At 59.0% G+C, this 12,109-nt stretch overlaps 1 pseudogene; it reads left to right on the top strand.

The window, feature by feature from the left end:
* LOC136993985 (scavenger receptor cysteine-rich type 1 protein M130-like) overlaps positions 1-12,109 on the top strand; it is a 114,302-nt pseudogene that overhangs the window by 49,153 nt on the left and 53,040 nt on the right.

The raw sequence follows: 12,109 nt of genomic DNA, 5'->3' as shown, positions 1-12,109 counted from the left end.
TTGGCTAGCAAGAGGAGCAGGGCGGGGCTCCCTTGGACTGACGGCACTGTCAGCCAATCAGAGTCCAGCATGCAGGGCCCTCAGGGAGGGGAGGAAGCGGTGGGGCCTGGGTGGGGGAGAGAGGAGAGGGAAGAGGGAGAGGGAGCGAGGGGGAGAGAAGAGAGGCAGAAAACCACGTGAAAGAGAGACGGGAGAGGGGAGAGGGAGAGAAGGGGAGAGGAGAGCAGAGGAGTGGGAGAGAAGGGCAGAGCCGCGCAGCAGCGCCCCGCGGCCCCACATGGACGGTCGCTCAGGGCAGGGTGTAAACAGCCCCCTCAGGCAGCGGCGTCAGGACAGAGGCAGCTCCCCGCGCCAGCAGCCGGCAGGGCAGCTTCCTCCACAGCCAGGCCTGCGCCCCGAGCAGGGCACTGCGCTACTCTTGCAGCGACCCCCGGGGAGAGGGAGGCCATGCCCTGAACCGCGGCAGGTCCCTGGGGGGCTGGTGGGGAAGAAGAGAGGGAGGGAAGGAGAGAAGAGAGCAGGAGAGAGAAAGGGTGTGAGTGGGTTTGGTGGGGCTGCGGGTGCGTTAAAATCCCGGGGGGTGTCCTCATGCCGGAGTGGGGGCAGTGCTGCTGGCAACAGGGCTGCTTTCCTCCAGGGAGCCAGCTCCTTTCCTCCAGGAAGGTCAAAGCATAAAATAGGACAATGTTTTTTCTGCTTGATGTGTAGAGGATTTGCTGGGTTTGTTCATCATTTGGGAAGGAACCAGACTTGTGAGTTCTTTGAGGACCGGCTTCTTGCTCTGACTCAGACATGAGGCCCTGCTGTCTTCAGCTTCATGATTGCTGCTCCCATGCAATTGTCCTGTTAGAAAATGTCGCCAGTCATTACTTGCAGGTTGGTCTACAGTTCCTTCTGCCTGAGCAGCTGATAAGCAGGATTTGGCTCCTGGCTGGGGAAGTTACAGTGAGGTAATTTCCATCTCAGATTCTTATAGGCCAGGAAGAAGCACATAGGTGTGAAGGTGACTGTGGTGTCAGCTCTTTCTGAGTACCTGACAGGCCGGCAGCTTGCACATGGCTGGGAATTGCCTTGGAGGTCACTCCTGTCCTAGCAGCATCTAGGCCTGCAACAGGCACATGGCTGTAAACGTCACAGTGAAGTCCTTTCTGTGTGAGGAACGGATAGGCCAGCAGCATGTTCATGGCTGGAAAAGTTCTTTTGCTGAAGCTTCTGTCTCTGAAGTGCACAGGTCAGCAGAAGGCATATGGTGGGTGTAAGCATTTGTGGGGTCAGTTCTGTCTGAGACAAAAGGCTTGGATGTTTTCTGTGAGGACACTTCTGTCAGAGAAGCTCATCGGGCAGCAGCATGCACATGAATTTATTCCATTCCATTATCATTTAGTACTGGTACCTTTAAAATGTGGATGTTGTCCTCTGGCAATTGTGGACATTGAGTGTGACTCTGTCCTTCTTTCAGACTAGAAGGTTGAAGCCTGCCAGGGAGCCAGCAAGACTTTCATAGGCCACTAAATGAGTCTGGAGCTGGTGTGAGCAGTGGCGTTAGTAATCTCTGATTTCCAGGCTGTGTGCGCTGTAGAAATTCTGCCTTTCCAATAGCAGGGAGCTTGTTAGATTTTCCTGCAGGGTCTGTACTGGGTCTCTGTTCTTCATGTGTACACTTGCTTGAATATCACCTCTGGGACAGTAACATGTCCGATGATCTGTCTGAGGATGTTCTGCTTGGAAAATGGATGCAAAGGCTCTTGGAGGAGACGGAGGTAATGTCAGCGGCAAAGAAAGGCCTGGGAAAAATGCGCACAGAGGCCTCTTTTTGGCAGCAGATTAGGCACAAGGGAGAGGAGAGATTCGTCCTTGGGAAGCCCCTTGGGAGCACTTCCTGAGATTCCTTGAGGTGGGAACTGAACATGAGCAGGGCTGAAAATGGATGTTCTGAGCAAGTGCATTTTCAAAGCCGTTGGGGGAACAAAAGCAACTTCAAGGGATAGAGAATGGCCCTTGTTGTGTTTTCAGGCCCTTGGGGAGGCTCCTGACTGCTTCCATGTCTAGTCCTGTCCCCTCTGTGTCCCTGATGCGCCATGCTAATGCAGCAGTGCCCTCAGAATGAAGATCCAAGCCATGTGCCTTCTACTGGCCTCTCAGGTACTGCGGGAGCAGGGACCTAGCAGTCAGCTTGCATGCAAGCCTTGTGGCTGCTCCTGGCCTATCGGGTACTCAGGAAGAAGTGATCTCACAGTCAACAGCCAAGCCATGTGCTTGCTGCTTGCCTATCAGGTGCTGAGGCGTAACTGACCTCAGATTGAAGATCCAAGGCCTGTGCCTTCTGCTGGCCTATCAAGGGATGTGGGAGAAGTGATATCAGAATCAACATCCAAGGCCTGTGTCTGCTGCTGGCCTGTGAGCTCTTCAGGGAGTAATGACCTGACAACCAGCGTTCAAGCCATGTGGCTGCTGCTGGCCTATCAGTTACTCTAGCAGGAATGCCCTCAAAAGCACGTGTCGCAGCCATGTGCCTGCTGCTGGCCCATCAGGCCCTATGGAACCAGTGATTTCACAATCAATATCCAAGCCACGTGCCTGTTGGGAAAGGAAGGGAGGGGAAGGTAAATAAGTTAAGTGCCAAGTGCTCCTGAGAGGCTAAGGCCAGCATCCCATTAAAGGGGAAAATAATACAGTAACGTGAAGAAAGCAAGCCACAATACTATTCAAAGAGCCTAATACAATGTCCCCAAATTCTTCAACAGAAATCCACTCATTAAGTGGAAAAGGAAAACACATAACTGTATGTGAAAGTGTAATGGCACTGAAATGCATAAAGGTGTGCAATAGCAGAATGGTGTGATGGTGTGAGATGCAGCATTCCTAAGGAGAAATCTGCATTGAAATGTGTGTGCTGTTTTGCATAAATGGTGGTGTGCAATGAGAGGGCAGTTAGAGAGAGATGGAGAGGTGGCGAGTGCCAGTGGCCATTGGCTGCGAAGGTGCTGTGAGCTGTGAGCACTGGGACCCTGCTACACAGGGGACAGCCATCGCCCTGCCTGGCCCTGAGTCCACAAGCCCAGGAGGAGTTTGGTCACCTGAGGAGAAAAATCCCCCTCCAGGACCTGGGTGCAGCACTTGTGTCTGCAAAGGCAGCAGGAGCAGCCCCTGCAGCCCCATCCCTGGGAGCAGGTTCAGGGCTGGAGCTGGCACAGTGGAGACCTGCTGTGACACTGCCTGGGGCACCGAGCCCAGAGAGAAACCACCGTCTTCCTGGCTCAGGCACTGCTGCAGGGAGAGTGTGGCACGGGGGCTGCTGACGTCACGTGGGCTGTGGTTTGTGCACCTGCAGGCAAGGCTTTGATCTCCCGATCAGCCCCAGAGAGGGAATAACGGGCCCTTGGGTGAACACCCTGAGAGTAGGGAGGGCTCTGAACGCCTGGGCTTCCCTGTCTGCTGTCAGAGGAGTGAAATGCCCCAGCTCCCTGCTCCCGGCCAAGGCACCCACTGCGGGGCTGTGTGGGAAGGGATCAACAAGCCCGTTCTCATGGAAAGGGGCTCTGGCCATGGTAACAAGGTCTTTCACCACTGCTGCTGCTCCCAGCACAGTGGGGCTGTAGCAGGGTTGGGGCTGTTTCCTTCCCTTCATGACACTGCCCACCCCAGGGGCAGTCCCAGCTCCATGGTCCCCATGGTACAGGGACAACGGGACACTCACACCTTGGCCACTTGGGTACACACAGCAGACAAGAATACAGTAATAATACTCAAAGCTCCTGGTCCCCACAGTGGGGTACAAGGGGTGGCAGAGCCATTTCCCTGCCACTATCTGCCCTGTCCCACAGGGGTGGGTCCCATGACGATGCCCCAGTGCAGCAGTGTGACATCCGCATCGGAGCCGTCCCTCATATATGGTCATGAACGGCACTGGAGAAGTTCATTGGAGGGCTGGGCTGTGTCAGAAGGGAGATGGCTCCTGATAATGTCTAAAAAGGTGCCTGCTGCTTCGATTGGCTCCTCCTGCAGCTGGGCCAGCACCTGCAGATATATATTGCCCTCCTGCCTTTGTTGTCCCCTGCAAGTCCCCAGGAGCTGTGGCAAGGAGTGGGTTCCAGCAGGGCAGGAGGCTGCGGATGGAGGCCAAGGGACTCCTCGTCCCTCGGGTGTTGTGGCTGCTCCTCTGGGTGCAGCTCTGCAGGGGTAAGTGCCTGCTTCCTTGTCCCAGAGCCCTGGGGCCAACAGGCACCAGTGAGGTCACTGGGATCCCTCTGCAAATGGGGTTCCCTCCCCCAGCCCAAAGAGGCAAGGGGCAGAAGGTGCTCAAGTCCATCCAGCCTGTGCCTTTGCTTTTGCTTCTCTGGGTAGGAGAAGGGTTTTTGTGCTTCCAGGGCTGCTGTGCTGCTGTGGCAGTCATTGCCTGAGTGTGTTTAGAGACAGCTCATCCTTGGGCATCCTTTGGGGACCCCCTGTTCCCCCAGCGCTGTGCCCTTGGAGCTGGCAGTGGGTCAGCTGGTGACTGCAGCGCTCATCGATCCCCGGGGCACAGCCAACCCCCAGGGTGCCCAGGAGGGTTTCTGTGGTGTTTGCTGCCCTGGGGTCGGGGGTGTGCCTGACCCAAGGAAAGGCAGTTTGTGCTTTGCAGAGAGGAGGGGACCAGGACACCTGCACCCACAGCCCAGCAGAGAGGTGTCCTTCCCAGGAGTCCTGGCCAAGAGAGGGGGCTGGGCTCATGCCCATGTGCGAGGAGGGGACGTGGTTTGGGAGGGATCATGGGGATCATCTCAGTGCTCCCTGGGGATGTGGAAAACCCTGCAGGAGGTGGGTGGGTTTGGGTGGTTCCCAGAGCAGGCGGTGGGCATGGGGCTGGGGCCCTGGGAGGAGCAGCAGTGTGTGGGGAGTCCTGGGGGTTCAGGGCTGCTCCTGGGGCACTTTTCTGGGGAGGAGTGGGTGCCCTGTGCACAGCTAGGCACGGTGTCCACGTGGGCATGGGCAGGGTGGAGTGGGCTGCTGGGGTGGGAGGAGGTGCTGAGGGCTGTGGAGTGTTAATGTCCCAACAGGGTCAGAGCTGGGCATCCCCCAGCCGAGCCCAGCACAGCCCAGGGGGGAGAGGGCTCCCACCCCGACACTACCCCAGGACGGCCCGCAGGGGAGAGGGCTCCCACCCCAGTGTCTGGAACTTGGCCCCAGGCAAAGGATCCCACACAGTGGTAGCAATGGGGCTCTGCGCTCTCCTAATCAGTTCCATGTCTGTGTTTGAAGGTACTGCGGTGCTGAGGCTGGAGGCTGGAGGCAGGCGCTGTGCTGGGAGAGTGGAGGTGAAACACCAGGGTCAGTGGGGGACGGTGTGTGCTTATGGCTTTACCGTGGAAGATGCTGCTGTGGTTTGTAAGCAGCTGGACTGTGGATCTGCTCTCCAAATGTTTTGGAACGCAGATTTTGGGCGAGGATCTGGCCCAATTTGGCTGAGCTCTCTTGAGTGTCAAGGCACCGAGACTGCCCTGTCTGAGTGCAGTCATGCTGGTTGGGGAAAACATTACTGCGGTCATGGTTGGGATGCTGGAGTGATTTGTTCAGGTAAGGAGTCAGCCAATCTGTCTCGTTTGGGGTCAGGGCTGGGATCAGGGCGTTAACTGGGCTGTGCCCTGAAGGAGAAATGTGTGGGTACCAGTGCAGGCCCTGACGTGGCTCCTCTTGCTGCCAAGCTGGGACTGTTGCTGCTGATGTCCCTGCAGGGGACAGGGGGCTCAGCCACCCTCAGGCGGTGCCTTGGGCTGGAAGATGAATCCCTCACCCAGGCCTATGGGGTCTTTTGGTCTCCATCAATCTCCTCCTGTTCTGCCAGAACCCATCAGGCAGTGCTGAGGGTGCCCATGCCCTAGACACCAGGGACGACTCCTGGCTCCCCACACTGGCCTGTGCCACAGGGCTTTGCCAGCGCTTACTGACCCTCATCTGCACCTGCTTTTGCAGTGAGAGCTGGTGTTGGCCCAGGGCTTCCTGTGGGTCTCCTGCTCCTCTGCCCGGTCACTGGCCTGCTCCGTGTGCACCCCCGGCAGCGTGCTGTGGCCCTGCCTGGGGACACCCCTCCCCGGGCACACATCAGAGGGGGCAGCTGGCCCAGACACCGACCCAGTTACAGCTGCACCATTTCTGTGCCTGGCACGTGTCTCCCCTCCCAGACACCTCAACACCCCAGGACAGCCCTGGGAACAGGGCGCATTTCGGGCTGCTCCGAGGTGCTTCCCCAGCCTGGCCCTGAGCTCGGCAGGGGCTGAGCAGGCTGCAGGAGCCGTGAGCACCTGGGCCCATTTTCCCGGACCAGGTGCTGCTGTGCCAGGGGACCCTGTGGCAGGCAGTGCTGGGTCTCTGGGGCAGCATCATTTCTCTGAGCAGTGCCTGTGGCTGTGGTTCCAGGATAGACACAAGCCCTGGAGCACTGTGCAGGTGTGAGAGGAGGTGAGGGAGGCCCTGAAGGGTTTGTGTCATCAGCACCCACTGACAGCTGCTGCCGGGATGTTCACGGGGCATTTTGGATGTGTCTGCCTTGGAAACGATGTGGGATGTGGGCATGTAACTGCCAGAAGCCTCTGGGAACTGCCTGCCATTGGTGTTTTTTCCAGGATTTGTGCAGCTGGCTGGAGGGGACAGCCCCTGCTCAGGACGTGTGGAGATCAGAGATGGAGGCCAGTGGAGAACAGTCTGTGACTCACACTTTGATCTCAATGCCGCTGACGTTATCTGCAGGGAGCTGCAGTGCGGCAGAGCCCTGTCCGTGCCCAGGGCAGCTCACTTTGGAGAGGGGGTCGGTCCCATCTGGGACAGAGAGCTGCAGTGTGTGGGGAATGAATCGCTCCTCTCCTCCTGCCCCTGGAGGTCCCTCAGCAACCAGACCTGCACCCATGCAAATGACGCTGGTGTCACCTGCACACGTGAGCATTCAGGGAGGAGGTGTGAAATGCCTGCTGTGAGCTGTGCACTGTGGGGTAGGGGAGGGGGGAAGTGACCGTGCTGAGCCTGGTGTGAGTACAAGAAGGCGTGGAGTTTTCTGTAATCTTCCAGTGATGCAGGCAAAGGAGATGGGATTGCGTCTCTGTGGCATTTCCCTCTTTGGCTACTGAAGGTGCAAGAGCACAAAGCCATCCTCTCTAATTGCCCTCTCTCTGCTTTGCAATATTTGCAGGCTTCAGGCTGGTGAATGGCAGCACAGCGTGCTCAGGGCGAGTGGAGATGCAGGTGCAGGGGACCTGGGGGACCCTCTGTGTCTCTCGCTGGGACGTCTCCAACGCCCACGTTCTCTGTCATCAGCTCAACTGTGGATTTGCTGAGTCTGTTCCTGGAGGAGGGCATTTTGGGAGAGGAACGGGCCCTGTCTGGAGAGAGCGCTTCCACTGCGAGGGGACCGAAACCCATTTGGGACAGTGCCCTGTGACTGTCCTGGGGGCCTCCCCATGCTCACAGGACAATGATGCTGGTGTTTTCTGCTCAGGTGAGTGTAGGGAAAACGCAGGATTAGCCAAACTTGCCCCTTGTGTGTGACACAGCAAGCCAACAAAGCAGGGAAGCCCAAGGCAACAAGAACGTGTATTTCTTCCTGGAGCAACCCTGGCTTTCCACGGAGGGATTCAAAGGGCTTTGCCTGCTCAGGCAGACCACTTTGCGCTGTGAGAGGTGAGGACCAAGCAGGGAGGAGGCATCTCTGGCCTCCCCAGGGCAGGTAGTTCAGGCACCGAGGGCCACTGCCAGGCCTGGCCTCCTCCACGCTCCTCCTGCGGAACAGGCACGGGACGGGGCTGCGGGGCACACCTCCACTCACGGTGGCTGCAAAGGACCCTCTGCTCCCTCCTGCAGCACACAGACCCATCCCAGAGCCGCAGAGAGCCCTGCAGAGAGACCCTGATGCCACCGCCTGCAGGGACTGCCCTGGGTTCACCCAGCAGGAGCAATGCCTGGGGCTGAGCAGCAGAGCAGGGCTGGGATTTGCCCTGGCTTCTTGCAGCATATACCCCAAACTCAATGTGTCTTTTCAGAAAGGCCCCCCTCCCTCTGCTTCCTGCCAAAGACACAAGCTCCCAGTCCCCCGATCCATGGGGATGCAGAAGGGCAGAGACATGTGGGCTCTTCCCTGGCTATCTCAGCAGGTGCCAACCGCAGGGTGGAGACGGGAGCAAGGCTTGTGCTCGTCCTGTCCATCGCCCAGGCCATTGGCTAGGCCACTGCTTCCTCCTGCTGGAGCTGCTCCATATGTGCCATTTAGGACATATGTGGTGGCTCTGGGATTTGCCCGGACCTCCCATGCTTTCCCATCTCTGCACCTTCCTGAGCAATGACAGCGTATGGCTGAGCAAGGTTTAGTGGCTGGAGAAAATAAAAAATGCCTTGGAAAACTCCCATCCCTGAGCTTCTCACTGTGAGCTGGCTACAGATGGGTGAGCTCCAGGGAGTCCAAGGACATCAGAAATGGGAGACACATGGCAGGGTGCAGGGCTGCCTGGTTTCGCAGAGGGTGCAGGGCATTTCCCCTGTCTCTGGGCAGGGCCCTTGGGATCCCTGTGGCTGGTGGACGGAGGGAGCCGGTGTGACGGGCGAGTGGAGATGGCCCTGCACAGGGCGTGGGGCAGAGTCCTGGATGACGAGTGGGACGTGAAAGATGCCAGCGTGGTGTGCCGGCAGCTCCAGTGCGGAGAGGCAGAGCGAGCCTACAACCTGCCAAAGCCTGAGGGAGGGACAGGCCCCGTGGAGCTGAGAAGGGTCCAGTGTGGAGGGAAGGAGGCTCACCTGACCCTCTGCAACATCTCCCTGCCTGAGGCAGCGCCAGCAGGAACTGCTGAGGACGTGGGGGTGGTTTGCTCAGGTGAGTCACTCTGACAGTCCCTGCTGCGCTGTGCTCCCCAGGGCCGCAAGACCCTGACAGCCGGGGTTTCTCCGGGCTGCAGGGAGCCGGCGGGTCCGGCTGGTGAACGGGACAGGGCGCTGTGCCAGGAGAGTGGAGATCTACTACCAGGGCACCTGGGGGACCATCTGCAACGACTCCTGGGACCTGTCCGACGCCACCGTTGTTTGCCACCAGCTGGACTGCGGGGTGGCTGTGGAGGTGGTCGGCTCTGCTCGTTACGGGGAAGGCTCCGGGCAGATCTGGCTGGACGATGTGAACTGCTCTGGGGATGAAGCTGCTCTCTGGGACTGCCCTGCCGCGACCTGGGGACAGCACAACTGCCCCCACAAAAAGGACACAGGAGTTGTCTGCTCAGGTGTGTGCTGGGAGCGGTGGTGGGAGCCTGGTGCGTGGGGAGGTAGGGATGAGGGGAGAGCAGGGCATGGCCGGGACTGTCCCTGGCTGTCCCAAGCCCCCTTCCTGCCCCCGTCCTAGGGAGAGCCGTGCACAGTCCCCACCGGACTTTACTCAGGGTTACGGAGAGAGAACAGCCATGCGCAGGGGCTAGAGGGGAGGGCACTGCTGCACCTCAGGGACTGCTCTCTGCTCCCTTCCTGAAATGGTGACTTGCTGGCAGTGCCCTCTGCCTGTCTGAGCGCTGGGGTGTCCAGAAGGGTCCCTGCTTCCTGGAGTAACTCTCCTGCCCTTGGCTGCTGCGGAACAGCCCGGGGGATTGTCAGGGATGCCTGCGGTTTCTCCCTCCACACCCCAGAACCATCTTGTTCCCCCACTTTGTGCCTTTCCTTCCAGAGTTTGTGGCCCTGAGGCTGGAGAACAGCGATGGCTGCTCTGGGCGCCTGCAGGTTTTCTACAACGGGACGTGGGGAAGTGTTTGCTCCAACTCAATGACTCTCGCCACCGTGTCCCTGGTGTGCAAAGAGCTGGGCTGTGGAGATGAAGGCTCCATTGAAAGAGTCCAGCAGTACGGCAAGGTGTCTGGCCCCACGTGGCTGGATCGTGTTGAATGTGGGAAGAGGAACAGTTCCTTTTGGCAGTGCCCCTCTTCTCCCTGGAACCCGCAGTCATGTAATGACCAACAAGAAGAGACCCACATCACCTGCAATGGTAATGCTGGAGCCACCTGGGCACAAAGCTCACACCAAGTCTTGCTCCCTGTTCAGCAAGGTGCAATGCAGAGAAAGAGCTTGGTAGTGACACGAGCAAGATTTCAGCTCTTGGGGTGACCCACGTTCATCAGCAATAGCTGTCCTCAGCTCCCCGCATAGCCCAAGGAGGGGCAGAGGCACCTGCAGGCAGGGTCTCCTCGCCCTCATCTTGGACACCTCTCAGAGGCACCTGTTGCTCTTTATTTTCAATAGAGAGCACCAGGACCACCAGCTTTTAGCTTGGAAAGTCTGGGCAGAGCATCCTGCTCATGGCTGTGGTTTGCTGAGGGAATGGGAAGAGTGACACCGGTCCTGGTGGCTGTGGGTTATTTGGAAAACAGGCACTGCCCCGGGCACTGCCCCCAGCACCAGAGCTCAGGAAAGCCTCCCCTCTGGGAGCATCTGTCTGCTCCTCTGCTAACCATGGACCCTTTGGGGCTGAGCCTTGAGTGCTGTGCTGGTATACACTGAATTACTGGGGGTTTCAGCTGCTGTGCATGATCAAGGAGGCACTGGGAGGTTGAAGCAGTTTGTGGGACAGGGTGTCCTCAGGCCTCTGCCCGTGGGACTCCTGCAGCTCCCTGGGTGCATCCCCTGGGCTGCCGGTGCTGTCCTCCGTGTGTCCCAGAGCAGAGGCCCTGGGTGCTGTCACAGGGACGCAGAGAAGGGCAGTTCAGAGGGGACTTGTAGGGTACATCCACTGACACACACACCCACAGACATCTCTGTTTCTCTCTGCTCTGCAGCTCCAACCAGGACGACAATGTCACCTCCCCGAGCAGGTAACCTGCCCTCCTCCCTGGGGGTTGATCTCCCCAGGCCAGGCTGTGAGCTGCAGCCTGAGGGAAGGGGCTCTGTGCTGGGGTGCGAAGCCCTGGAGAGGAGGCGTGGGGTGGGAACGGGTAGCTTTGGGGAGGGCTGTGATTCTGCAAGCAGTGTGGGAGCTGCTCCATGACCCACCTCTGTGTCCCCACCCCCTGCTGCCATTTGTGGGGGGTAAGGAGTGGGGTGTCCCTGGGGCCCCACCTCCCCCAGGCCAGGAGCTGCCTCCTTCATGTCCCTGCCTGTGCAGATCTGCCCCGGGGCCTTGAGAAGGATAGCAGGAGAATCTCAGTGCCTGTCATCATCTGCATCATCCTGGGGGCCCTGCTGTGCCTGATCCTGGCCCTGCTGGTGGGGCAAGTGAGAAGTGCCAGAGCTCAGCGCAGAGGTGGGTCCTTCCCCATCGGTCCCAGGTGGGCAACGCCTCTTGGCAGCCCTGTGGGTGCTGTGGGGTGTCCGTGAGGGGCAGAGACAGAGCTGGGGTGGGGGTGCTGCCTCCTGCCCTATCCTTGCCCCTTCACTGTCTGGCTGGGGACAGCAGCAAGCAAGGTGGAGAGAGTCAAAATGCAGGAAGAGATGGTGATGGGGGAGGATAGAAACAGCAGTGAGGGGCTGGGGGAGACGGGAGCAGCAGGAGACCTTTGGGGATGCTGCTGGCCCCACTCTGGTCAGAGCTGGAAGGGAGGTCGTGGGGCAAGAGCGGTGCTGGGAGGCACGCAGAGCAGGGGGGTCTCTGTGTGGGGGTGTCTGGTCCCTGGGCTTCTCCCTGCGTCCATCCCTTCCCACCCATGCCAGGAACCATCTGGCAGAGAGCGAGAAGTTCACCAGGGAGAGGAGCTGCGGGAGCTGCTCCAGGGTCCGAGGAGGGAGTGACTCAGGGTGAAAAGGGGCATGGGGCTGTCTCTGAAGGGAGAGCGTGAGGATGCCATTGCCCCAGACCATATGCACAGGGATGCTGTTGTCAGCAGGGATGTGGCCAAGATGACTGGACAGAGCAGTGGGGCCAGGCTGTGGGGTGTGTCCTGGGCTGGCCCAGGCAGAAGGGATGGGTGAGCACATTGGGGTCCAGTCTCCTGTCTCCATGTCCCTGTGCTGACCTTGCCTCTGTCCCCAGGCTCCAGGAGGTCTCTGGAGTCCTTCTCTGAGGCTGTGTACCAGGAGATTGACTACAGCCTGACGTGGGAGAAACAGGCGAAGTTTGGTCGCTCAGGTCAGTGTGGGTCGCTGCTGGGAGGGAGCACATCTGCAGGGCCCTTTCCCTCAGCCCTGA

This window comes from Apteryx mantelli, chromosome 23 (assembly GCF_036417845.1).
Source record: "Apteryx mantelli isolate bAptMan1 chromosome 23, bAptMan1.hap1, whole genome shotgun sequence".
Classification (NCBI taxonomy): domain Eukaryota; kingdom Metazoa; phylum Chordata; class Aves; order Apterygiformes; family Apterygidae; genus Apteryx; species Apteryx mantelli.
This window is presented reverse-complemented; position numbering and strand designations above follow the sequence as displayed.